Genomic DNA, 24,998 nt, shown 5'->3' on the forward strand with positions numbered 1-24,998 from the left:
GAGAAGCCTGGTAGGCTACAGTCCACGCGGTCGCAAAGAGTTGGACACGACTGAGCAAATTCACTCACTCACTCACTCACGTAGCTTTGTTCATAGTGATGCTTTCTAAGGCCTACTTTACTTCACATTCCAGGATGTCTGGCTCTAGATGAGTGATCACAGCATCGTGAGTATCTGGGTCATGAAGATCTTTTTTGTACTGTTCTGTGTATTCTTGCCAACTCTTCTTAATATCTTCTGCTTCTGTTAGGTCCAGACCATTTCTGTCTTTTGTCGAGCCCATCTTTGCATGAAATGTTCCCTTGGTATCTCTAATTTTCTTGAAGAGATCTCTAGTCTTTCCCATTCTGTTGTTTTCCTCTATTTCTTTGCATTGATCACTGAAGAAGGCTTTCTTATCTCTTGCTATTCTTTGGAACTTTTCACTTCTCTTCTTTCCACAGCTATTTGTAAGGCCTCCCCTGACAGCCATTTTGCTTTTTTGCATTTCTTTTCCATGGGGATGGTCTTGATCCCTGTCTCCTGTACAATGTCATGAACCTCAGTCAATAGTTCATCAGGCACTCTATGTATCAGATCTAGGCCCTTAAATCTATTTCTCACTTCTACTGTATAATCATAAGGGATTTGATTTAGGTCATACCTGAATGGTCTAGCGGTTTTCCCTACTTTCTTCAATTTAAGTCTGAATTTGGAAATAAGCAGTTCATGATCTGAGCCACATTCAGCTCCTGGTCTTGGTCTTGTTTTTGTTGACTGTATAGAGCTACTCCATCTTTGGCTGCAAAGAATAAAATCAATCTGATTTCGGTGTTGCCCATCTGGTGATGTCCATGTGTAGAGTCTTGTCTTGTGTTGTTGGAAGAGGGTGTTTGCTATGACCAGTGCATTTTCTTGGCAAAACTCTATTAGTCTTTGCCCTGCTTCATTCTGCATTCCAAGGTCAAATTTGCCTGTTACTCTAGGTGTTTCTTGACTTCCTACTTTTGCATTGCCTTAAAGGCTTCTTAACAGGAGAGCTAAGAGGTAAGATGATGGGTGCAGGGCAGTGGGTGAAGTTGTTCCAGGCACAGGGAGTCTGCACAAACCTGTGGAGAATGAAAACATGGCTCACTCAGGCAACTGGAAGAGGTTCATTATGGCTGGAACAGACTGAGAAGTGGGGATGGAGAAGTACATAGGTCAGACATTGAAAGGCTTTATATAAGATTTAAGGGAGCTGAGACTTCAAACCAGTTAAGTGCTCATAGAAAAGGGAGAAAAAAAGGTAAGGAAATGATTATTCTTTCTATATTCTCCAAAGTATGAATACAAATACAGATTTTATATCTCCTGATTGGAAGAATGTTAAGGATCCCCCAAATTATGTAAAGCAATGGTTTTCTAGTTGATACTAACCCGTATTCTTTATTTAAATAACAACTATGTTAAAGGCGCTAATAGTTATTGTGTGTTTACTATGATTCAGGCAGTATTTTAAGAAACTTATAGATGTGATTTTTTTTCGCAGTCAAAATAACTAGATAATTACTAATAATGTCTGAAATTTACAGATAAGGAAGAAGTTAATGTTTTGCTCAATGTCACACAGATAAGTGGTAAAGATTTTTAAGAAGGGAGGGAGTAAAGCAGTTGCTTTTCCTTATGTCTTATGAAGATAGGCTGGGCATGGATATTGTACATGCATAATAAGGGCTACGCTGATAAGCTTGCTTTAGAAAGAGGCAACACATTGTGCCTGCATCTTATACCATGGCTTAGAGAACAAGCCCAGTGAATGGGTAAATTAAGATTTTATCTGTTGAAACCGATGTAATCACAAACACAGCAATTAAATTGCTTTTCTAAGGGAAAATTTAACAGAATTTTTTAAAGTCAGGGGAGCCATGGAAACTGAAAAATAAAGCTTGAATCCAAACAGATCAGGAACCAGGAAGTCAAGGCAATGTCTGATGCCTCCACTTTCTTCATTTTAGAATAAAGTCACTTTTTATCTTGCCATATTAAAGTGTTTAAAAATTATGCACCAGACAGTCATTTGAAAATAGTCTATATTATATCTATATAATTTGAATTGAATAACTTCTAAGCCTTTAGTTTTAATTCATGCATACCATTTATCTTTAAAAAAAAAAAAGTCTTTGATTGTTTGACACCAGCAGATGGCACCCTAACAAAATCATTTGTGTGCCGTAGGTGAACTTTTTAGTCTTATACAGAAATGCTAGGTTCACTGGATCTGGACATGAGGGTAAGAAAGAGGAAAACCAAAGACAAAATTTGATCTTTTAAAGTCAGACAACTCTTATTTTGTGTTTAGTTAGAGGAAAACGGCAGAAAGAACGTTTTTCTTATCATTCTTTATTTTGTGACTACCTAGCTAGTTTGAATCATTATTGTAGGAAAGCCTCTATGAATTTGCATTAAAAACCTATCATAGGTACTGTGATTGCACTGAAAGGAATAAAATGGACTGATATATTTATTTTCCAGCCCCATCCCCCCCAAATTTGAAGAACCAAATGTTGTTTTTGATTGTTTCAACTGTCAGAGGTGACACTAGAATTTTGTTTGGCTTTGAAGTTTAAATGAGAAGAATTTAAACAGAAGTCTACACAGAAACGTTTCACCACAATATCCATTTCAACATCAGGCCTATTTAGTTTGAATTGTTCCAGTTAGGTAACTGGTGTCTGAAAGCCCTCTTTGCTGTTCATGTGTTAATTGTTATTTTGAAAGCAAATGCAGGGATATTATGTAAAGATGCCTTTATTGTGATATTATGTAAAGATCACAATAAAAGCATGTATCAGGAATGAGTATCTTCTTGTTTTGAAAGGTGTCAGGCTTACTACTCTTCCCTTCTTCCTCTACTTATCCTTTTGCTTAATTTCAGGTATTTGAGCTAAAAAATCAACCACATTTATAATTTGCCTATCATTTACTTGTCTCTGAAATGAGTAATGACATACGCTACTAGCCTTTTTACTAAGCCTTCTCACATGCCTCAGTTTCCCACCAAATAATTCTTTCCTCTATAAAGATATCAGTTTATAATTAACTTTGCAAGATAACAAAGGAAGAAAACTTTGGCATAAAAAAATTCACCAGATCTAAGAGCAGCTCCCTCTCTAAGATGAAAACACCAGGTCTGAGGCGGCAGCACTCTACAAACAGGATCCATCTACCTTCCTTGTGCACTTCTGCAAAGAAGGAAGGACGTGGAGGGTTGTGACTTCCGAGCTGACACAAGAAGATGTGATCCGTTTCTGAAGATCAACAAGGATCTGAAAGAAGAACTGAAGATTCTTCACTGCTTCTCTGCCTCAAGGTCTTGCTCAAGAGAAGGACTGAAACGAAATACTTAATTCCATCCTCTTTAAGACCTTGAATGAGAAGACAGGCTAGATAGCCCAATTAATTATTTTCGGAATAGGAGTATGTGGGAAGAAATCAGGATTTGTTTGTTGGAAGAAGGAATGGTTACTGGAGGCAAAACCCTTCTAAGTGAAAGAAGAAGCTCACTTCTACCAAAACCTTGGCAAACACTTGAAGCCAGCACTTGGAAGATAAAATACACTTTGAAGAAAATGAAGCTCAGTGAATTAACAACCTTACTTGAGAAGATCATTCAGCTGCAGATAATAATGGTTAACATTTATTGAATGCAAACCATGACTTCAGGATTCTTTTCAGTAAATATTTTAGATTAATTGATGGATTAATTAAATGCTTATGATAATCTATGTTCTTGGTGCCATTGTACTTATATTTTAAAGTCAATGAATCTGCAGCACAAACAGCTTTACCCAAAATCACCCAGGTCATCTGAGTCTACTTTTGATTATTAATACATACCACCTGTCCAATAACTGTCTATGAATCTTTTGTGAGTACTGAATTTATTCTGGAAAAAGTCTATCGCCTACTCCTATCACCACTGTCTAAATAAAGATGGAAAAGACGGGGGTTTTATACAACCAAAAGAGAAGGTGCTGCTTCTTAATTTGGGGGCAGTGGAACATTCTAGTTTGATAACAAAGCTCAACACGTCTAGATGTTTTCACTATTGGGAAGTGTGGTTCAGCCGGCCCGGCCCCAGAGTGCCTGGTCAGCAGAGCAGATCTGCCATCAGCATCTGCCGAAGGGGAAAGTTTCTGCTCCTCAAGAGTGATGTCAAGGTAAGTGCTCTGAGAGACGGTGGGAGGCGCAGAGAGGAATGTGACAGCAGGTGGGAAAAAAACTGAGTTAAGGAAACTGGTGCTTAAAACAAATGCAGGAGCGCCATTTTGGAGTCACTGGAAAGGAAGGGTCAGTCAGGAAACACACCAGGATGGTCACAAGTCAGTGAAATCAGGGCTTCACCCTCCACACAGAGAGGCTGTTTCCTCGGTATAAGAGAGAAGGGCTATCAGTCAAGTCTCTTGACAACTCTTCTAGTATTCTAAAGTGAGAATCATGTCTGGGGACTCCTTGGCCAAATATCAAGTTACCGGCGTCACTTGTGAGTCAGTTCCTCCACCAAATAACACTTAACGCTTCCAGTCCTCCCAGGTAACTCCTTGATCAATAAAGAGCAATCTTAGGCCTATTTTCTTCACTTTTCTTTCCTTCTTGGGATGCCAAGATGGGGATGGTTTCTGGGTCTTCTTCTTAGCGACTGTCTTTCACAACTCACCTCCCATCAGCCCAACTTGTTTCCCACTTTATCCTCAAGTACTCCAATGAGGGAAGCAAATAAAAACCGTGAAAGGCAGAAGTTGGGTAACTACAGTCATTAGCGTCTCTGAAGTTTTTTTTCTCCTTCTGTGTATTATCACCATCAAGGCTAGGCTGATGTTTAGCAAAGAGCACCTGTCAAAACAAAAGAAGAGTTTCACACCTCACAATTTTAAGCCCCAGGTAAGAAACTCAGCCTGGTGGATGGGCAAAAAGGAAGACGGGAAACCTGAAACTCTGAGACTCGAGAGTAGAGTTAAATGAGTTTCCTCTGGGTACCAACAGGCTTTTGTTTAACACGATTAAATCCTCTTTGTTTCATTACAGACATCAATGCAAAAACAAACAGTGTGATCAAGATAAGGGCCTGCAGCAGCATTCTGTTTCTCCTTTCTTCTTTTTCTCTGAGAGCTATCACCACCTCTCAGTGGACAGGCTTAAAGGAACTTAACTGGCTCACAGAAAATTGATGAGCTGAGCTGAGCAGGTGTACAAGAAAGCTTTGGGCTGCAGGGTTAAGGGATTGGAAAAGTGTGAAACACTTATGTCCATGACCAGATCGAGTGATAAGAGGACAGGCTTCCTTTGCTATCTAATTAACTGTCTTTCTTTTTCAAAACACAGTCTTTGATTTTGAGAAGCATCTGAAAGAGATAAGACCTAGTCCTAGTGAAATACAACAAGCAACCCCAAAACTCTTATTGAAATTTGAGGCAGGTGATGGGAGGATGAAGAGGGAAGGAGAGAGACTTAAACTGAGTCAGTAACCAGAACAACAAAACTATTGACCAGTCAGGAGATAGCAGTCAATTAAATTCTATCCGGAATGAAACAACGTTGAAACTGGTGTGCATTTCCAAGGCAATCCTTTCCATATTATTAAATTGCTTCTCTTATTGTTGTTAGACAACACGAACTCCTCTTCCTAAACAAAACATGGACATTGTCGGCGTAACAGCTACACTGAGCTGACAGAAGCAGGGGTCATCCATATACACATTTTAATTACCTCTTTTTAGTTAGGAACATCATTAGAAGTTTATTATTACCAGCCACTATCTTGTGATCTTAATTGGCTTCCTTCACAGACGACACCCTGAAGCCAGTGCAGAAGCTCTGGCAGCCTCCCAGAGATAGTGACCAGATCAGTGACACTTTACATTGATACTGTCTTCAGCTGAATAACAACCGTCAGGTTAAGTTTTAATGCTAGACATGAGGTGGAAGCTTCTTTTAACACCTGTATGCAGAGATGTTCCTGATTCCGTGGTGTTGAAAAACACACCGAGAGGGAGCAACTTTTCACACGCCTTTTCTAGAATTACAAGGAAATTGTCTATAGGATAGGAGAGGGTTTACACCAAGCAGCCAGTTATTCCCTGTGGCTCTCTTGGATACTGGTAAAATGAAAAAAGTTTGCTTACCAAATGGAAAAATCTAGATGCCTTGACCCACAAGTTAAATTTGCAACATGGGCCATGGTTATCTGGTTGCTTCCTATTCAGAAATTATGCAAACACCCTTAAATTAATAGTTTTCATTAATAACACTGAGTTTGAATCATTAATAATTATTAATTTAGTTTTCAAAGCATTTGCGATCTTGTTTGGGGATAATGGCAAACTTTGAGGCAAGGGGGAAGAAGTCCTATAGTATAGATGGGAGATAGAAAGGTCTTTCTGTGAATAGAATTAGTATGTTTCATTTTGCAAAAGGAAAAGACATAAGTTCTAAAGTTTTAAATATTGAAGTTAACTCTCTGTATGACCAGGCTTATAATATATCTGGGAACAAAGTTACTTGGCTACTTTCTCATTACAGATAACTATATTATTGATTCCTAGCCCTTTGGACAATTCTTCAGATATTGGTAGAAAATGACTTAAGTCACATATATTCTAACTTTAGGTAGTTCTCAAAATTCGGTAAAATTTTGAACTTCACCAAAGAGAAAACAATCAGTTTAAACAGCTATGAATATCAATAGATTACTTATTCAGAATAATGATGTTTAGAAAGCTTGTGATTTTTATGGTTAAGATTCAAATAATTTTGGTATTTTCGCTATATTCCTGACATTCTTTTAAGCAAAGCTCTTTTTTATAATTTTATTTGTTTATTGTTTTTGGCTATGCCGGGTGTTTGCTGCTGCACCTGGACTGCCTCTTGTTGCTGTGAGCAGGTGCTCACAGGGCGGGGGTCATCCCAGCCACCACCGGGTGCCCGCAGCAGGTGTGAGTAGGTGGGCTTTTCCTTGTGGCAAGGCCTCCAGAGTGTGTGGGCTCAGTAGTTGTAGTTCCCAGACTTAGTTGTCTTGCAGAAGGTGGAATCTAAGTTCCTGGACCAGGGATAAAACCCGTGTCCCCTACATTGGCAGGCAGATTCTTAACCACTGGACCATCAGGGAAATCCCTTAAAAGAGGTTCTTGTCATTTATGGTTATCTGCAGATTTGAGGGATGCAGCTATTAATACAAACATGCAGAAAGAGCCTAGTAAATGGGTAGACTCTGAGGAGTAAAATTTTCCTTTCAGCGAACTGAACTAGTGTAGACATTAAAGTCTTGAAAAGAACCATCAGTCCACTTTGTTCTCTCTCTAGAGTTTTAGTTATCAGAGGATTAGTACATCTGCTTTCTTTCTGGACTTTACTCAACAGCAACTCAGAACATGTAGGCTATTTCCACAGGGCTTTATATTAATGTTTTACTTTTTAATTATTCTCAACCTTTTAATTATAGGTAAATGCTATGAAAATTTTTGAAGCATAAATGACAAAAATAACTTCAGTTTATGGGATTCCTGCAATATGGGGTCATATCATAGTTATCCATATATAAGTATAATTGCCATGCCATATTTATAGGTTTAAATTTTGAAATGTCTCTTAAGACACAGCATTGATAAATTTCATCTACAAATATAGCTGAATTCTCTGTGAGAAGGATTTGGAAATTTTAAAAAAATGGATGAAAATTCGAATCACCATAATTACTGTGAGCCTGCTACATATGGTTTATACTACATACATAGTATAAAACTATGATGTGGGGACTTATAAAATAATTCTTTTCCTTCAGTACCAATTATAACCTCTTGGTGGCTCCACTTCTATTACTGGAATGGTCATCTTTTGCCTCCAGAAAAATAAAGGGTTTCCTTCTCATCCTCATTTTTTGTTTATCTGATGGATTTAGTCTTTTAGGGAGACATGAAAATTTGCTTTACATTTCAACTGCTTTGCTGTATTGAAACAGGTGGTGAAAATACAGCTGTTTAAAACATACTGTGTGCAAAAAGGAAATATTATTTTTAAGAAGAGTTATCATACTCAGGGTGCCAATCACTCTTAGAAGCAGGGTAAAAATTACTTACACTTCAATATTTATATTTTTATTTATGATAAGAAAAAAGGTTTTTTTTTTTTTTTTTTTTTTTGGTGGAAAGAAGGTGCAGAAAAGGGCACAGTATTAGCTAAATATTGTACCTTAGAACATCAGTCATTTCCTTCTCAATAGTACTGAAAGGGTCTAATTTATAAGTTTTTCCATCTCCCTGTTATGCTGGTTTGTAAGTTCTGACACTGCTACTGGTATGTTAATGAGAAGCTAGCGTTCCATTAAGAGAAAACCATATGCTCTGCTGCCTACTGTGAAAGAGAAAGCATGTAATGTGGCTGTTGCCTTAGTAACACATTAATTCATTTTGTCAGTGTTGGCACAGATCATTTCATTTATAAGAAAACAAGTATAATAGTTTACCACATCTATAATATTTACAGTGTTTCTGTTACAAAACAGTGACAAAATGAGTTTAAAAAATAGAGTTGGTATAATATCATTAAAATACGGAATTTGTGGTAAAATTTTCCCTGTAAAAATGAAAAAAAAATTAAAGATTGGGGTAAAATTTCCTTTCACAATTCTACTTAAAGCATTTTAACACCAAACTGTTTGCTTTTTAGCATATTTGTATTATACTAATAATGTGCGTCTGCTGCAAAAAAATTTAGTCCATGAAAAACACAAGTGCATTAACAGTTTTTAATGAATGCTAAACAAAATATTTCATACAACAGTTTTGTTAAATTACAACCATTATAAACCTAATCGTATGCTAGTGTGTTACTCATAACAAGGCTAAACATTTATCTAGTTTTATCTGTTCTTCCAGATGTTTATTAGTATTCTAGCACTCCTAAAATATTTAAATTAAGCCACTCCATTTTCTCATGCGAATGCATTTTGGGTTTTATTCACAGAAAATCTAGTCACATGTATATCTAAATAAATATAGTACACTGTATATGCTTTATGCACAAGTGATACTTAATGTGAATTGAGATAATCCAAAAGCATGATAAAGGAGAGAAGTGATTAGAGGAAAGACAAGTTCCTGTTTATTAAAGTCTGCACCTGCAGTAGGGTATCAGTTCTATCCATCCTTGGGGTATTCCACACCTGTAAACACACATTCTTAACAACAAACAGTTTGCATCTGTGATGTTCACCTACCTTCTTTAACCAATAAAAAGGGACCTGTGTACAATATAGCGAGCAACTATCATTTACTAGTTTATGTAATGATCAAGTTTTATCTCATTTCAAAGGAAGCATTTATACATTTACATAACTCATACAAATGGGTGCAAAGCACCGCAGAGCTGGCCATCTACATAATGAATGGCCAATTATACTTTCAACATTAAGAAATATCTTCCTAAAATATCAGTGTTCAGTTGGGGTTCATCCAAAGCTTCATGAACCATACGTGGGTGTTTCTGTTTTTGTTCTCTCAACTATATTCACAGCAATTCTCCAAGCTTGATGGGATTCTTTCTAATTAGAACCCAAGACCCAAGAGGACTTTTGAGAGTCTCCCTTACAGACCTGCAATGTGATTACTCTGGGAAACATTTTAGAAAATAAAATTTATGATTAGCTTTGATGAAAATGACTTTAGCTTTAACTTCATAATAATCTCTGCTTTGATATGAGTAAAATACTTTGAATGGCTACATCATGAGAAGAGAAAATATAACCAAACATCAATGTGATTTTATATGATGGGGAATTAAATATCTCTGAAATGTAATCATATCACATTGACTCACCCAATAAAAGTAACTTAATGAAGTATTTTATCTAATTCATATGTTTTTACTTATTAGTTTGTGGTGCTTGAAAAAATAAAGCTGAAAACTTTTCAAGATCCTTCTTTCAACTCAAGCTATTTCTATCAATAAAACTGGATTGTCAGCAGTTAAATGGCACCACATTTATGCTCTAAGTATACTAAATTATGGGTAGCTTTATAATAAGATTCACTGAATAGACTTACTATAAATAATGTGATAGATATTACTATGATTTTGGTTAAATAAAAAAATTATCTTGTGGTTGATAACACCTCAAGTTTTAAATTCCTTTGATTTTTTAACAGTTTGTTGTTTATCCCCCTCTTTAATTAATTTGATAATTAATGTAAAGATTGAGATTAAGGTTATGAACTAGAAAATATAGATATATAAGTATATTTATATATATACACATATTTTTATACTATTCCTTATATTATGTTCTTTTGATAAATCACATATTTTATATCTGTATGACCCTAGTGAATTCTCTTATTATTTTTCTCATGATTATTTCCAACATCCACATACAATATTAAGAGCAAGTAAAGCTATTGTTGTATCTCCCTGATCATAACAAAGATAAAAATGCACCCCAAAATTATTATGTTTACATATATTATAATCTGTAATCACGTTAACTATCCTTTCCTCACTGGAACTATCAGTTTTGTTCACTTTGTTTCCACACAGAAATATGAATAATACAGAATGACAATTGTTAAGTCAATTTTGCTCAAGGTCAGTTTTATGTATATTTTTGTTAATATATCTGACTCTAAGGAGTTCAATTTGGGTAATATTAAATTATTAGGTTGCTTCATAACTGCTTACTCACAATATTATGAAATGATATAATATTTATCTATAAATAATATGTATTATAATCACTACTTTAAAATATACATGAAATACAATCAATACATATCAAAGTAGATTTTTTTCAGCTTTTTGGAGTACTTTAAAAACTGTTCAGTTCAGTCACTCGGTCGTGTCTGACTCTTTGAAACCCCATGGACTGCAGCAGGAGACTAAATAGTAAATATATATAAAAATCCCAACATTAAAATATTTTAAAAATCATGTCAAATAATAAATGCTTCATTAATATTTGTTCAATAAATGAATGAACATAAAATATATAAATATACTTGCATTTATATAAACCCTCTTAGTCACATATATGATAAATTTATCATATAACTTTATTGGTGGAGCATTTCGATTATAAGAGTGCTGAGGTATTTAAAATTTAGCAGTAACTAATCAGGCTTAGCCTTTGGATTTAATCTTTTACAGAATAACATTTCAGTCTGGTTTCATTCAATGTGAATTTGCTTTGTAGTGAAGAAGGGGAAATAATTAATGAGTTCTCAAATTCTTAAGAATTTTAAGGTTTGAACAGATACCCTTGCCAGTATTTGGAGGATTAAATAATATCAGCTGTACATTTATTCCTTTACAATATCTTCACTTTTGTTTGACATTTAGTTCAACAAACTAGTTGGTCAATAATTTCAGATGAATTCAGATTAACAATGTAGTAATAATTCAATTTGCCCAAGAGACAAATCATTTAAAATAAATGTCAGAATATGTATTATTCCTGAGTTAAGTAGATTAGCACATTTATATGATATTTTACACAAAGTATGGAAAATGTACACATTACAAATCTATTGTAAAATTAAAATGGAATAATAAGAATATAAATTTTAATAGATAGCAAAGAATTTTAATCTGAGATATAATTTGTTATGTCATAACACAAAATATGTAATATGATATAAATATTAAACTTTAAATCGTTGAATATAGGAAAAAATTGGTCTGATGCATTGTGGGAATAGAGACAGAAATATGTCAACTTAATGATAATGACAAGATTTGGGTTGTGTTGTTTTCTGGGAAAATCAAGACCCCTGTTTTGGCTGGTTTATTATCTACTTATATAAATAATATTTCCTAATAAAGTGAGAATTAAAATTAATATATACACTGTAATATTTTAATAGATATATGTAGTATTGTTCCATTAATTAATACACTAATAGTTACTGGCTATTAACTTATAGCTATTCCAGTGATTAGGCTATTTTAAAGAATCTAGTCCTGAGATATTGTTTTCTATTGTATATGGTATAGGAAGATATATCATAGCACATGTGACCCACACTTTTATTATATAACATATAGAAAGGCTTTCCAAAGGCTTTATTTAGAATTATTGGCATGCTAGATAGTTATCTCATATATTTAGTTAAGTTGACTTTAAAAGAACATGTTGTAGATAGAAATTTTTCCAAGTTGATGTAAAGACAGTTTAAACATTGACATTTTTTTGAGTTTGTCTCCTATTTAACTCTTGGTCAAATTGATAAAGCTGCCCAGCTTCATAGCAGTGTAATATGGAAGCATAATCATCTCTGAAGACTGGACTTTTGACTCTTGGAATCTTAAGTTCTAGCCAGTCCAGCAAAATTTTTTCTTTTGCTTGATTGTTTTGTTTTTTCCTCTTTTATATAGATAAAAGAATCATAGGTCTAAAGAAGATTCTTATAGGAAAAATTGTAGCAAGAAAAATATACAATATCAAATTTGAACTATTCTCTAGAAAATAAAATTTAGGAATTATAAAACCACTTATCAAAACTATGGGCCCATAAACTACACCTTATTTTGATAAAATTAAAAAATATTTTCATAAACAAAGAGTGTATACTGAAACACTCATGTCAGAACTGGACATTTTCATCTTTATTAGACAAATGCTACTTCAGAACTTTTACCATGATAAACTTTTCTCTTATGTTCAGTTCAGTCACTCAGTCATGTCCGACTCATGGACTGCAGCACGCCAGGCCTCCCTGTCTATCACCAACTCCCGGAGCTTACTCAAGCTCATGTCCATTGAGTCAGTGATACCATCCAACCATCTCATCTTCTGTTGTCCCCTTCTCTTCCTGCCCCCAATCTTTCCCAGTATCAGGGTCTTTTCAAATGAGTCAGTTTTTCACACCAGGTGGCTGATGTACTGGAGTTTCAGCTTCAGCATCAGTCCTTCCAATGAATATTCAGGACTCTTATGTTAATAAAGGGCAATATAAATTTTTTTTATAAATCCCAGTCTAAGTCCTCTGAAGGCTAATTTATTGGTCATACTTACAAACCTTTGGTTATAACATTCATGCTGATTTTTTTCTTTTTTGCAAATATGATGCCACCCAAAGCAATATGTAGTTATTTTAGATTTGGTGTATGAAGAATGCTAGACCCATGGCCTCACTAAAGAGTTAATCATAAAGACTTGAAAGGTGGGTTCTCTGATTTGTGAAAGATTAATATTCATAAAGTAAATAACTTTTTCTTCATTTCCTTTTTGCTTGAAAAACAGATTTCCAGTTCTTTTGCTCAGTTCACCCATGCTCCAAGAGGGTGGGAATTTTGTCTTCATCTCTGTATTCTTCATAGCACTAAGTCACTGCTCACTAAACGTTTGACAACATGAACTGAAACCCTGTGACAGCTGAGTTTGTCTTAAAAGAGATGATGTTGCACCTTGTAGTACAATATTTACTAAATTTAGAGAAATAATTTTCATAAGCTCAGTTCAGTTCAGTCGCTCAGTCGTGTCTGACTCTTTGCAACCCCATGAATCACAGCACGCCAGGCCTTCCTGTCCATCACCACCTCCCGGAGGTCACTCAGACTCCCATCCATTGAGTCAGTGATGCCATCCAGCCATCTCATCCTCTGTCGTCCCCTTCTTCTTCTGCCCCCAATCCCTCCCAGCGTCAGGGTCTTTTCCAATGAATCAACTCTTCTCATGAAGTGGCCAAAGTATTGGAGTTTCAGCTTCAGCATCAGTCCTTCCAATGAACATGCAGGACTGATCTTTAGGATGGACTGGTTGGATCTCCTTACAATCCAAGGGACTCTCAAGAGTCTTCTCCAATACCACAGTTCAAAAGCATCAATCTTGGGCACTCAGCTTTCTTCACAGTCCAACTCTCACATCCATACATGACCACTGGAAAAACCATAGCCTTGACTAAACGGACCTTTGTTGGCAAAGTAATGTCTCTGCTTTTCAATATGCTATCTAGGTTGGTCATAACTTTCCTTCCAAGGAGTAAGTGTCTTTTACTTTCATGGCTGCAATCACCATCTGCAGTGATTTTGGAGCCCAAAATATAAAGTCTGACACTGTTTCCACTGTTTCCTCATCTATTTGCCATGAAGTGATGGGACCAGATGCCATGATCTTTGTTTTCTGAATGTTGAGCTTTAAGCCAACTTTTTCACTCTCCTCTTTCACTTTCATCAAGAGGCTTTTAGTTCCTCTTCACTTTCTGCCATAAGGGTGGTGTCATCTGCATATCTGAGGTTATTGATATTTCTCCTGGCAATCTTGATTCCAGCTTGTGCTTCTTCCAGTCCAGCGTTTCTCATGAGGTATTCTGCATATAAGTTAAATAAGCAGGGAGACAATATACAGCCTTGATGTACTCCTTTTCCTATTTGGAACCAGTCTGTTGTTCCATGTCCAGTTCGAACTGTTGCTTCCTGACCTGCATATAGGTTTCTCAAGAGGCAGGTCAGGTTGTCTGGTATTCCCATCTCTTTCAGAATTTTCCACAGTTTATTGTGATCCACACAGTCAAAGGCTTTGGCATAGTCAATAAAGTAGAAATAGATGTTTTTCTGGAACTCTCTTGCTTTTTCGATGATCCAGCAGATGTTGGCAATTTGATCTCTGGTTCCTCTTCCTTTTCTAAAACCAGCTTGAACATCTGGAAGTTCTCGGTTCATGTATTGCTGAAGCCTGGCTTGGAGAATTTTGAAGTCTAGCTACTTAATAACCTAGACCTAGACAAAATGTAATTCCCCTTCTTGGTTGTCATGTCCTAAATATAGGAGTAATTTTGGCCATAATTGTTTTAGTGAATTGTCAGCCTCTGTAAAACTGTAAATAATATCCAGTTGATTGCATATGAAAACTTTCAAGAAATACAGATGTCATAATACCTCATGCTAGAGTAGGTAAGCAATCAATGCTCATACCAAACATTTTTCATGAAATTAACTTTTCCATTCAAGAATTCTTATATATATATATTTGTTATCAATGTTGCTTAATATACTTATAACCTATTCAATTACATAGGGAAGTTTCCACTCAATTTAACATCTAGTTTTTGAGTTTCATACGTAATTCCAGAAAGATTGCATTATTTTTTCATGATTAGAATTTAAATACTACTGGAAATACAAAACTTTTGCCAGTTTAGATTGTTTCTAGATACAGCAAATTAAAAATTTATAATTGTAAACTGGTAGCATTAAGTACAATATGGTTGGCATTTTAAGAAGTAAATAAATCTACACTGAAAATTTTAAAACAGACTTATTTCCCTCTCAGTCTGCTTAATGTTTAAGGCCAGAATACTAGGTGGGTTGCTGTTCCCTTCTCCAACTGATCTTTCCAAGCCAGAACTCGAACCAAGGTCTCCTGTATTGCAGGCAGATTCTTTAAGAACTGAGCTATCAGAGAAGCCCCTTCCAGTTATTGAGACTACAATAAATTTTCACTAAATATAGCACTACATAGTTACAAGTCAATCATGACTTACTAGCACAGTAATTCATTGAGATTATATATTGTCTAAAAGTATTTATATGTTTGCCCATAAAGCACAGTATTACTATAAAATTTTTTAGAATTTTAGGCTTTATCAGGATGCTAATGGGGCAAATACTTACCATCTTGGTTTTATAAGTCAAAGGTATTTTAGAGAGTCCTATCTTACAAATAATTACAAGCTAAAATTTGGAAAGCAGATTTCTGGAATTTCAATATCTTTTTCTACATGTATAATATTATAATAACTAAAAAGGAAGAGGTAGAAGCTGATAGAGGAGGAAGGAAAAGGGAGAATGAGAAAAAAGAGTAGATGTGGGAAAACAGTCTTAGAGGAAATTTTTCTAAATTACTAAACAAAAGTTGGAATAGAAAAAAGAAAATTTAAAAAGGGGTGTGTGTGTGAGAAAGAGATTAACTAAAGGTAAGTTAGGTTATGAGTTTAAAATCAGAGAGAAGGATGAGAGGCAAGAAGAACACCCTAGGAGTCTCATTCCCCTTAAAGGCGGAAGGAGATGGAGAAAAATGCATGAGGCAGATTAGGGCCAACAGGTGGCACCAATGGATTGAGACAGTTGTGTGTTTTGGCAAGTGTAGCTGATCAGGTTGGAATTGTAAAGAAGAGCAAAAGACTGACACTATTGCAGCAACACATATTTGTCCTGAAGACCGATTAAACACAAAATGGTTTCTCCAGTTGAAAGAAAAGCAGGCAATTTAATTTATTTAACAAATAATCATTGAACCACCAACTAGATGACAACTATTGCTACAGGTTTTGGAATTTACTGGTAAGCAGATAGACACGGCCTCGTGGGAGTTTATAGTCTGATGAGGCCAATAACTAGTACTTATCAACACATCACCAAATAAGCATTTAAGAATAATGAGTGGTAAGTTGTTTGGAGGAAGTGACTTAGGAGTGTGTTTATAATATAAATACTATACTTGTCCTGGCGGTAGTGTTACTTCTCAAGGGAAAGAACGTTTGAGCTGAAATGGAAGCAGAAGAGGTATGAACAAAATTACGCAAAAGATGGTAGAAGAAAAAATTTCAGGAGAACCCTAAAACAGGAAAGAAATTAATGTATTTGGGGTACTAGACAGAGGCCAGTGTGATCCAGAATTTGCTGAGAGGAGTGGTTAAACATGAGATTGGAGAAGTGGACAAGGAGGATCAGTAGAGGTTTTATGCAATTTTAGGGTTTTATGTATCATGGAAAAATGGTTGAAAGTTCCAAACTTTGTTTTTTTATCATATTTGTGGTTTCAAAAAAAATCACCATGTGATCTGGAGAAAGAATTTGGAGCCTCCATTTGGTGAGAGGTACAAGGGGTGGTAATGGAGGAACAGAGTGTAATTAAGAAAAGTACTTTGGAGGTTCTTGGAGTAACTGAGAAGAAAGATGATGGTGTCTTCAAGTACAGTGATAATGGTAAAGGCAAAATTCAAGATATACTTAAGAAGTAAAATTTACAAGAATGGCATTACATTGGGTATGGGAAGTGAGGAGAAAAAGGAATGTCAAAAGCTACTTTGGGGATGAGGGACCTTTTCAGATACCATAACTAACCATTATTTTCTCACATTATCTTACACTCTGGTATGGAATTCATACATGATTGTAAAATTTAAAAATGTGATTTTTTGCAAGAGATCCCTAAAGAGAAAATCACACTGTGTTGGTAGCTCTGCAGTCGTGTCCTTCTCCGAACTCTGAGTGACTAGGTGTTTTGTTGATCCTAAGGCTCCTTTCCCAAAGGTGAGAATTACAAGCATCCCTGTTCCCTGCTTTTTCCGATGCCCCTAAACTCCATCATAGATCATTGACTTTTATTCTTTACAAGTGGTCCCCATTTGGTTATGGTAAGACTCTATGTAAGTTCAGGGTTGTATCAGCTTCAAGAAAAAAAAAATGGCTCTTGGCTACTTATTATCCAATTTTACTATCAAGATAATATAATTTAAAGCATTTAAGTTGACTAAAGTATAAACAGAATTCACATTATTGAATTTTCTTATTCTCATTTGTTATGAACATTAAGCATGCTGTATAAAATTATACAGTTTTTAAATTTAAAGGATAAGGGATTAGCAGGAATTGAAATGTGGCCATCTACATAAAGCCACTTAATAATGGTAAATGTGTTTTCTTTTGAGTCCACAACACACATTTAAGCTTTTTATCTAATAATTATTGTTCACTCACCAAGTCAAGTCTGACTCTTTGTGACCCTATGGACTATAGCAAGCCGGTATTCCCTGTCCTCCACTATTTCCTGGAGGTTGTTCCAACTCATGTCCATCAGGTCAGTGATGCCAACAAACCATCTTATCTTCTCTTGTCCCCTTCTCCCCCACCCTCAACTTTCCTAGCATCAGGATCTTTTCCAATGAGTGGGTTCTTCGCATCAGGTGGCCAAAGTATTGGCGTTTCAGCTTCAGTCCTTCCAATGAATATTCAGGGTTGATTTCCTTTAGGATTGACTGATCTGATCTCCTAGCTGTCCAAGGGATTCTCAAGAGTCTCTATAATTTTTAAGCTTCAGCTAAAGGGCAAGGAAATTAATCCCGTGTAAATGTTAGTAAAACCCTATGAAGTAGGTTATTCTTAGTCCCATATTTCAGAATAAGAAACTGAATTTTTTTTAAAATCAAGCAATTTTCCCAGACATAGGACTGTCTTATTTCAAGGTTTTATGTCAGGTCATATTCTTAAGAAATTTCATGTTTATATCTTTATTGAAAAGCTTTGTAGAATGAATCTTAGAAAGAAAACACTTTTCAGCATTCTTTTTGTGTTTTGAAATTATGTTACGTATTCTTGGTCCAAAACAAAGTATTAGAAATAAATTTTAAGAAGTACCCATCACTTGCTATTTGAAAAGCTTTTGCTGATATGTGACTTTCAAATCCAGGTATAAGTAAAGCCAGTGGAAGTCACGTGTTGACCCACTGGGTGTACAGCGATGCACTCACTTTTGTCTCTGAGCAAGTCATTTAACTGCTTTAATCATGAATTGTTTCATTTCCAAATATGAATAGTAAAATTTTCTTTTAGGATATTCAGGATGACCAATGAATATAAAAGACAATTGGTTAAAAATGAAAAATAATTTATGAAAGAATGGTTCTAACTAATTTGCTATATTAATTATCTTTTAGCTATCACATTGGGAAAGGTGCTATGACCCTAAAAGTTCTCAAGAAAAGGTTGAAAAAGTATCTTTTCATAATATCTAGAGTTCTCTTACTATGCACATCAAAGCAGAATATAATGATGGTAGAATTAGATTTTTCCTGTCTTTCCAATAATTATCTTACACAGGGAATAGGATAGTCACAAGTTTTCTGCCTCAATTTCAAAACATCACATAATCATAGCTTATTGAAAAAGAGATATGTTAATCTGATCAGATAAAATATAAAACTACTTTTTCTCATAACAGTTATAGCTTGGATATATTAAATTACTGTAGGAAAAAACAAAGTAAAGTAAATAGGGAAAAAGGCAGTTGCATTTTTGGAGACTGTCACAAGAGGGCATTTATGGATTAACTCAGTAAATTTTTCTATATTTGAAAACACTGAGATGCATTTCTAAATCCCCAAAGCAAACTAAGAATAATTAATTAATAAAGCAAAATAAAGGCTCTAAAATTTTTATTTTATATTAATTCCGCTCTAGGAAATTGGCTGTTCTTTTTCAGGTGTCTATCAAATGAAATGCAATATATACTTTCAAAGTGTTAGATGCTAGTTATTCATTTCTCCAAAGTATTGAGATCCTAAAAACATTGTATTAACTAAAAGAAAAAAAATCCACACATGTTTTGTTTCTAGCATTTGTTTGTATACTATTACAAAACAAATATGTAAAATAAATCCTATTACTGCAACTGATAAAAGGTAATTATGTTTTTAAAACATGATTTTATCTTTTGTGCTGAAAAACAAGCTAATTAATATTCCCAAGTATTTTGAAAACAGGTGCCATTTAGACAGTACAAGCACAAATGCCTTAATAAAATAATAAAAAGCTTGGTTTCATTAGGAAATACGTAAACTGAATTGCTGGAAAGAGAGTGTTTGGGGCCCCAGTTAAGGAAAAAAAATCTGAAACAAATGTTAGAATATTTTTGCTCATGATGTCTTAACCTCTTTAAAAGCAAGTTCTTTGACATCTTCATCTTTGTCATCCCAGCCCAGCATCGTGCTGAGCATACAGTAGGTACTCAATGAATAGAGCTAAATGCATAAATAAAAGAATGTCTTTAATTGAGGATAAATTTAGAAGTGGCAGGGCTAGGGAGAATTTTCAGTGATTATTAATTAAATTAATGACTTTCTTGTTGCATTAATTGATGTCAAACCTTCAAATACAAAGGGAAAACTTCATCCAATCACCTGGGGTTTCCAAATAACTGCAGAGTTGGTGCCATATAAACAAAACATCAGGAGAGCTAATGTGATGATTGGTGTATATTCAATTGGGAAGAACAAAGAAGTTGCAAATACAGGATCAACAATGTATATAATAAGCTCTGGGAATCCTAGAGCTATAAATATCTTCATGATCATCTAACATATCCCAATATTACCCAGTTTGTATCCTGAAGAATCTGTAAAATTTTTACCCATTGATCAAATATTTTGTAATGTTTTCTTTTTATTCATCAAAGACCTGTAATGGGCTATAAGAATGTTTAATAAGCATTATATAATCCTTGTTATCATATGATTTTATATAGTTTCAATCAAAAGTAAAGAAATGTGACATTTTAGATAACCTGCAGTCATATTACAGATAAACATACAATTTCCTTTAGGCATTTTGACATAATTAAAACAAATTTCAGATTTGTTTTCCTACTTATGCCAAAGCACAAGTTTTCAAAAGCCATTTTTATTATACCATACTCAGGGAGAATAGTGAGGTACAGAGAAACAGTCTCACTGTTTATTTGAGTTAATAGTTCTGGATTTAGAGCTCAACTCCAGTAGTTATCAGAAAAATTATTTACCTTGAGTCTACTTTTTATCTATAAGATTGGATAATATTGCCTACTTTTTCACCTATAAGATTAGATAATATTGCCTACAATACTGGATAATATTGCTTAAGGTATATAGTTGTAAATTTTAGTACTGCAGGTAGTAAGTTTTAATGTATACAAATTGCCTAATAAATAGAAGGCAGTCAGTAAATGCCAGCCTTCATGGTCAAAGATTTTAGAACCCCTGTTGAAAAATTTGAGATGGCAGATATAGAAATGACTACAAAATATGCTTTGTATTTCTCCAACATCTTTAGACCATAAGAATAGTTCTGAGCAATTGGCTGTGATGGGAATTGTATGTATCACTTTCTGGCTGAGATAATTCAAAGCTATGTGCCCCTCCATCAACGTCCTCCCTTACCATGGTGCCTTGTCAAGTCTTGTCCTGCAATTCAGGTGGTGTCTCAACATAAAAAGACCTCCACCAGCTGGGTTGCTGAGTGACTAAATGTAGCAGAATCTTTGCAGACCAATGTTGGACATTGACAAAGATTTTACATTTGTGTGTTGACCACTGATATTTAGGGTTAAATTATCAATTGCAGTGTAATTAATAATCTGATTTAATCCAAACACTTCATTTTATTAACAAGGATATTAAAGTCCAATGAAGTCAGTTTGTTTAACAGCCAAGAAGATTAGACTGCAAGTGAATACATAGCTGTCATGTGTCCTTTCTTAAGTTATGTCTTATGAATCACAAAACACCTTAATAAGTTCCTCTGTATAAATATACTTGATATAAATTCCTCCACTGAAACTGACATCTCAAGATTTTTTAATCTTTTGTTTGTTTGTTTCCACCCATATTCAATATAAAGTCCTTCTGATCAAGTCAAATAGTCTTCTGGGGAAAAAACTTTCTATTCATTTTGCTCTTCATCTCTTTCCAAATATCATCATTATTTTGTGTTTTATGCTATGGTCCAGACTTCAAATCCTATTCATTAAGACATATTTGGAACCAGAAGTTCTTCACCCAGATATTTTTCTCTGACTAATCAATGACTGACTTTGAAAAAAAATTAAATATGACTTTAAAGTACTTTTAAGTTCTAAATGAAATATGTCATCTATATACTATATTTTACATTTATAATTTATTGATTTTTTCAGTTTGTATCTAATTTACATTTTTATGGTTATATTATCATAACTGATGACAGTTAGAGCTTAAATAGAATTCGCATTTGTGCACATTTAGGTGGCACAAAAATACAAATAATACCACCAGTATGTTAGAAGAGGGTTCTGTTATACAAGGTACATATCTCAAATATAAGAAAAACTGTACAAAAGTTTGCTTCATACAGTAATGTAGGTGAAAGCCAGATTCCTTTCATCTAAGGAGAGTCTATGGTAAGAAAACAGTGGTTATGATAATATAATACATCCATTAGAGAGATGTGATGGGAAAAGAAATAAGAAAAGTAGAATAAATGGTAGAGAAATCAGCTGAGTCTAGCAGGATGGGCCAAGACAGAGAAGGGAGGCCAATACAGTTAGAAAGTCATGGAGACAGAGTCCAGGAAGAGCAGATTATGGTGGAACAAGATCTGTCCTGACACCTGCTGTATGGAAACAGCCCGATGCCACATGGTATCTTGCTACCTGGCTCTGATCATGAAGCAGTCCTGTGCAAAAACCTGAGGCGTCACCATCGTTGTCCTTCTCTGCTTTCTGCCAGAGGTCTCTTCTTGGTAGGGATCCTCAAGCTTGCCTGGTGAGAAGTCACCGAGGATAACTGTTAAAAATTCCCCAATCCCATGCCAAATATCCTGAATCAAAATCTTCAGGAGACTAGTCTTGGAAACTGTGTTATAAATAGGTTTCTAATGTGTTGTGATCATCTGGTTCTTTTTGTGGTATAGTGAAGAGCACTTCTCAAAACAGTAGTTCACAGAGCAGCAGTTACCCAGTCATGCCCGAATCTTTGTGACTAAGAGTGATGATGTAGATAGAAGTAACTTTGAGTCTGCTCTAATTTGTTTAAAAAGTAATTATTTGGAAAATGTGATGGTTTATTATTAGCAACAAATTACTTGAGGTCCATCACAATTCATCAAGGCATACCACATTACTGAGCTATTTCAAGACTGAGAACAACAAATTAACATGTATGGAAACTGATCAGATTTTAGACTCCAGATTAGAGTCCTTCAGCCTGAGAAACATAAAATTATTTTGTCCAGGAAAGTGCATACAGAGGGATTAGGTCTTGGTGTCAATGGATTTAGAATGAGACTGAAAGCTTCCCTCATTACCCTGATTGCCATGGCCAGTTTCCTTTAAAACTAGATTCCTCCTTCCTTGAGATTTAGGAGGACTTGCAAATAAAGAGTTATGCAGGGAGAAGAACCGTTCATTTTTTTATCTAGCGCAGACCTGGGATAAACTGGTACAAAGCAGTGGTTGGGTCATGTATCAGCGCTGTCAGGATTATTGTATCAGAGACCCTCGTTTTACATGTGAAGAAATAGACCACAAGAGTTTGTCCCTGCCCCTCTTTTTCTGTGTGCCATTCTCTCTTAGTTATGAGTCAGTTCAGAGAAAATGTAGGTGAAGATGAGGAGGATGTTCTCTTTTTTCTTTGCGAGACATCTTCTGGGATCCTAACTCATTATCCAGGGCCTTGGAAAGATGAACTCATGACTTCTTTGTTAGAAGCTGGGAAGAATACTTGTCACTGAGAAAAAGAAAACTCCGAAACGGAATGGAAAAATAAGAAAAGGACTGGGATCATGAGGTGAATAATAGGAAGGGAATAAAGGCAAGGGGAAAAAATGAACATGAATTCCAGGTCATTTAATAGAAGGACACTATTTTTAGGTAATATGTCAAGTGTTACTTCCAGTTTCTGTGAAATTCTTTGTAAAAGAAGTTATTATATCTACACAATCACACAAAATAGGTCATTATATCACACTGTCATAAGCTTCTCAGAGAAGCCTTGATAAACAAGTGTAGAAGCTGGACCATCTGAAGAAGATGGAACTCCAAAAACAGGAATGGAATTTATCCATCCATTTTCCAGTTCCCTTATTTTTTATTCATCCACTTACCCACACACTCATTCACTCACTGAACAAAAATTTATTGAGAGCCTTTGTTGTCCAGTTGCCCAGTGCTGTCTGACTCTTTGCAACCCCATGGACTGCAGCATGCCTGGCCTCCCTGTCCCTCACCATCTCCCAGTTTGCCCAAGTTCATGTCCATTGCATTGGTGATGCCATCTGGCCATCTCATCCTCTCATGCCCTCTTCTTCTTCTACCCTCAATCTTTCCCAGAATCGGGGACTTTTCCAATGAATCAGCTATTTGCATCAGTGACCAAAACACTGGAGCTTCAGCTTCAGTCCTTCCAATCAGCAGTCAGGGTTGATTTCCTTTGAGATTGACTGGTTTGATCTTGCTATCCATTGAGAGTCTACACAGACACAGACTCTGCTCTCACGAGCTTTTACTGAGTACTGAAACTCAGAGGCTTGATATGGTACAGCTCATTCAGAGAACGTTGAGGAGCATGGTTTGATGTGACTAAGGGAAGAGATTCACAGGACAGCACTGGAGGAGGAAGTTGGAGAGTTAAGGAGAAACTTGGAAAAAATAGGAGAAACTCAGAGCTAACTTTAAAAAAATCATTCAAGCTATAATGTGGAGGGATCGATTAGAGATAGTAAATTTGGAGGTATGGAGCCCACTTCAGGAGCTATTATAGTTGTCAGAGTCAGAATGGAGGAAAACTATTGTGGACTCTTTCAGTGGGGAAGGCTGAACAAGATGGACACTGCAAATGTCAAGGTTGATAAGCAGCCTAACTAGACACCCTTTTGCCATTTTGTTCCAGATGTGGCTCTTGTACAGAAAACTCTCCACGTTGTTTAAGTTGTTGTTGTTGTTTGGTCCCTAAGTCTTGGCTGACTCTTTGTAGCCTCATGAACTGCAGCATGTCAGGCTTCCCTGTCCTTCATTATCTCCCAGAGTTTGCTCAAACTCATGTCCATTGAGTCAGTGATGTTATCTAACCCTGTGATCCTCTGTTGCCCTCTTCTCTTGCCCTCAATCTTTCCCAGCATTGGTGTCTTTTGCAATGAGTTGTCTTTTAGCATTGGTGGACAAAGTATTGGAGTTTTAGCTTTAGCATTCAGGGCTGATTTCCTTTAGGACTGATTGGTTTGATCTACTTGCTGTCCAAGGGACTTTCAAGAGTCTGCACCATACTTCAAAAGCATCAATTCTCAGCTCTCAGTTGTCTTTATGGTCCAACTGTCACATCCATACATGACTACTGGAAAAAATCATAGCTTTGACTAGACAGACCTTTGTGGGCAAAGAGATATCCCTGGTTTTTAATATGCTGTCTAGGTTGGTCATAGCTTTTCTTCTAAGGAGCAAGCATCTTTAAATTTCATGGCTGTAGTCACTGTCTGCCGTGATTTTG

The sequence above is a fragment of the Oryx dammah genome, unplaced genomic scaffold, assembly GCF_014754425.2.
Source record: "Oryx dammah isolate SB20612 unplaced genomic scaffold, SCBI_Odam_1.1 HiC_scaffold_16, whole genome shotgun sequence".
Taxonomy (NCBI): Eukaryota; Metazoa; Chordata; class Mammalia; order Artiodactyla; family Bovidae; genus Oryx; species Oryx dammah.